Source organism: Myxine glutinosa, unplaced genomic scaffold (genome assembly GCF_964187855.1).
Source record: "Myxine glutinosa unplaced genomic scaffold, kmMyxGlut1.1 SCAFFOLD_759, whole genome shotgun sequence".
In the NCBI taxonomy this organism is placed as follows: domain Eukaryota; kingdom Metazoa; phylum Chordata; class Myxini; order Myxiniformes; family Myxinidae; genus Myxine; species Myxine glutinosa.
In genome coordinates this window covers 133,823-138,194 of record NW_027616854.1, presented here as the reverse complement: position 1 = coordinate 138,194, position 4,372 = coordinate 133,823, and positions in this window count along the sequence as shown.

The window sequence follows — 4,372 nt, the reverse complement described above, 5'->3', positions numbered from 1 at the left end:
ATTGCGGGCAGATTGGGGCGCAGGTTCAGGCACGCACCGTGCAAAGCCTCGGACATTCAAGAAGGGCCAATAATGATAGAGGTGGAGCATCGGCTTGGGAACCATTAAATTGGTGCAGAGCAGGCAGGTCGTGGTGACGTCATGGGGTGGGTATTTCCTGACATTATAAAAAGGGCTGGCAGACAACAAGCTAAGCTTATCTGGTCTGGGGTTCGGTTGGGAATGACGGGCATAAGGAAGGTGGGTCTGGAAAGATGCCTATAACTCTGACCAGACCCACTCGTTCCTTGTCCGACTGAAAGCTGCTGCCGCAACTCGAGCCCGCTCTCCCACTGGCACACGGGGCCATATGTCCCTCCCTGCCTGCCTGTGATAGCCGCAGCTCGGTGGTCATTCTGTGGGACTTGCCGACATGGGCCGTAATTGCTTGTTCCGGTCTTGTTAATTTCTCCCTGGTCTTTTGCCCGTGGAGTGTCTGAAGCCCTAAGTTTCAGACTTTTGACTTCATTTCTACAGTAAATAACACTGTAATTCATGCACTGCTGTCCCTCCCCTCCCCTTCCCTCCTTGCTGTAATCCATTTTGTTCACTCCCTGCTGTGTCGTCCCTTTGCCCGCCTTCTAACCCACATCTCTTTTTTTTCTCCAAGTGTCACTCTATTTTGTTCCTCAACCCTGCTGTTTGTTGTCCTCCCCATCCCACCTCTCCCCTCCCCCCACCCCACATTGTCTTTCTACTGTTGTTTTTGTTATGTTATGTCCTGATCACATCTGTATGAAAGCTCCGCCAATAAATTGTAGTCGTGGTTTGGCGGAAATTTTATCCTTCAGGAGGGAGAATCGAATATGGAATACCTGAAAGAATATAAGTCCAACTGGAAAGCATATGAAAATGCAAGCTCGTCCTTGTCCGCTTTGTACTAGAATTGAACAACGAAAACAACAGCTAAATTATTTAGAATAACAAAAGAAATTAAATTTAAAAAAAAATTTATTCACTCATTTGTATTCTCCATATCTTATTATATCTTTATTATAATAGAGCAAACGTATATGGTTATGTCGTTATGTATGTTTGTTTGTTTATATGCGACTAAAACGTCTTCTTCTTCTACAAATAAAATTAGCACCCTCTTAATTAACCCTCTTAATTACGTTTAGACTGCTGAGACCCCTCAGACCTTTGACGACCCTTTCCCCCCCCCCCCCAATACCCTTAAGACCACCAAGACCCCTGAAGACTCTGAAGACCCCAAAACACACCCAAAGACCCAAAATACCCTTGAAGGCCCTGAGGCTCAAAAAGACCCTGAAGACCCAAATAGCCATGAAGACCCAAATGGCCCCGAAGACCCAAAAAACCCCAAAGACCCAAAACACACTGAAGACCCAAAACACCCTGAAGACCACAAAGACCCTGAAGACCACAAAGACCCTTGAAGACCCAAAAGACCCCGAAGACCCAAAACACCCTGAAGACCACAAATACCCTTGAAGAACCAAAAGACCCTGAAGATCCCAAAGACCCTTTAAGACCCAAAACACCCCAAAGACCCAAAATACCCTTAAAGGCCCTGAGGCTCAAAAAGACCCTGAAGACCCAAATGGCCCCGAAGACCCAAAAGATCCAAAGACCCTTAAAGACCCTGAGGAACCAAAAGACCCTTAAGACCCAAAAGCCCCTGAAGACACCAAAGACCCAAAAGACACCGAAGACCGAAAAGACGCAAAAGACCCTGAAGACCCAAAACACCCAAAATACCCCGAAGACCCAAAAAGACCCTGAAGACCCAAAATACCCCAAAGAGCCAAAATACCCCAAAGACTCTTGAAGACCCAGAGGAAACAAAAGACCCTTAAGACCCAAAAGCCCCTGAAGACACCGAAAAATCAAAAGACCCCGAAGACCCAAAACATCTCAAAGACCCAAAATACCCTTAAAGTCCCAGAGGATCCAAAATATCCTGAAGACCCAAATGGCCCTGAAGACCCAAAACGCCATGAAGACCCAAAATACAACAAAATGGTCAAATATGCCTATCCCTCTGAGACAACGTATGGTGAGGCACGCGGAGAGCGCCGAGTCATGCTCGTTCTCATAATAAAGGTTTCTTGAAATTTTGATGACAAAAACTCAAATGGTAAATAAAGATACATGGAAGAGATTACAAAACCCGGCCTTCTCGTGCTGTGCAGTGGAGGACAGGCTAATAAAGGCTATTTGTACTTACTGTGACTTGCCCTTTGACATCTTGATGCATTTATTAATTAGTCTTCTCCACATTCTCATAAGGGTTTGTTGAAAATTTGATGACAAAAACTCAAATGTTTATGAAAAAAAAGAGGATCTGATACTCCAGATCCCCTGCCATTTGGTTGGTATGAGGAACAGATATCTGTAATATATAAGGTAAATGTTGAACACTTTTTGAAATATCGCGTACACAAGCCAAGTTACCGAGATGGTTACCATGGCAACATAATTCAGTCAATCACAGCCGTGATATAATCAGGTTGAGATAATGTCATGAGTAATAGATATCTGCAATATGGAAGCTAAATGGATATTATTATTATTATTATTATTATTTTCCATACAAGATCGAGGCTCGTGTAAGAGCTAACATTAATGACAAAAAAACAAACAAAAAAAAAACGGACACATAAGACGAAATAAAGGGAGCGGGGGACAAGATGAGGAGAGCGGGTTAAGCACACAAGTACATTTGAGAGCAGGGACATTGGGAGATCTGTGGGAGGTAGAGGGCTTGGGCAGAGGAGGCGTGGGAATGGGGGTGAGGGGTGGGAGAGGTAAAAAAAACAAAAAAACGACATGGACACTGCTAGGACTTCCAGGAAAGAAGTCGGGATTTCAGAAAAGTGGATCTGGCATGAATTAACAGGGGTAGAAAAGATCAAGGTTTTGGATGGGGGAAGATAAGAGATGGTAGTGAACAGCTGTTTCAAAGACCTGGGTGGAGGAGAGGGATTGAAGAGAGTGAGGGAGTTTGTTCCAGATGTGGGAGAAAAGAGGAATGAAAGAGTGAAGGTGAATAGAGAGTCTTGATTTTGGCAGTTTAACCATAAGAGGGTTGCTGGCAGATCTTGTGCGACCTGCAGGAATATTTGTGGGACAGAGCACAGACAGGGCTGGGGAGGACGAGGCCAGAGAGGAGTCGGTAGAAGACAGAAAGACCACCAACCTGTCTGTGGTGAGTAAGTGAAAGGCCCTCACAATCGGCTTCATCGCGGGAGATTCCAATGATTCTGAAAGCTTTGGTTTCAACAGCGTGAAGCCGAGCGAGGTGTGAGGCAGGAGCACCAGCCCATAGGGGAGAGCAGTATTCCATTGAGCTGCGGGATGAAATCCTTGTATGTGGTGAGGAGCTCAGGTGTGCCAAGGAAGAACTTCACACGATGGAGAATGCCCAGTCGGCAATAATATCGGTTTTTTATAATCGGTTTTTTTTTTATCATATAATATTTTTATAATTTATAATATAATATTTTATAATATAATCGGTTTCAATAATAGTCGGTTTTTGAAATATCTCGTCGATTCTCACATTAAATCCTTCCTCTTCTTCAATGGCTTGATCTTGGATCATCAATTTGGATTTAGACCAGGCTACTCTACCCTGGATATGCTGCTTCTGCTGTCTCAACAATGGATGGAGGTCCTCAATGCCAAACAGGAAATCAGAGCTGTCTGCCTTGTCATATCACGTGCCTTCGATACGGTCTGGCACCCTGCTCTGCTCAACAAACTCTCCGCTTATGGTATCAATGGTAACCTCCACGCATGGCTGACAAAAAACGAACATTAATGTCAACATGTGACATGTGACTAGTCAACATGTGACTCGTGACAACAGCACAACACATGTGACTCGTGACAACAACTCGTGACAACAACACATGTGACAACAACATGCGACATGTGACTCGTAGTCAACATGTGACTGAATGGAATTCTTTCATCTCCCCTCCTGTTCAGGCTGGAGTTCCCCAAGGCAGTGTTGTGGGCCCTGTGTTTTTTCTGGTATTCATCAATGATCTCTCCGACTCTCTGGAAAATCCTCTCTATCTCTTTGCTGATGACTCCACTCTCTGCCGCTCCATACCTCAACCCTCAGATCGGCAGTCTGCAGCCGCCTCACTCTCTGCAGACCTGGACAAAATCACAAACTGGTCAAACAAGTGGAACACGTTTTTCAATCCTGACAAATCTCACACTCTCACTTTGTCTCTCTGAAAAGACCATCGAGAAAACCTTCCCTCTCTCCAAAAAGAACAAAATGGTTATGGTCACTCTGGACACACAAACTTCCACAAATAAGCGATTACAATAGCCATATCCTCCTATGTGTGGA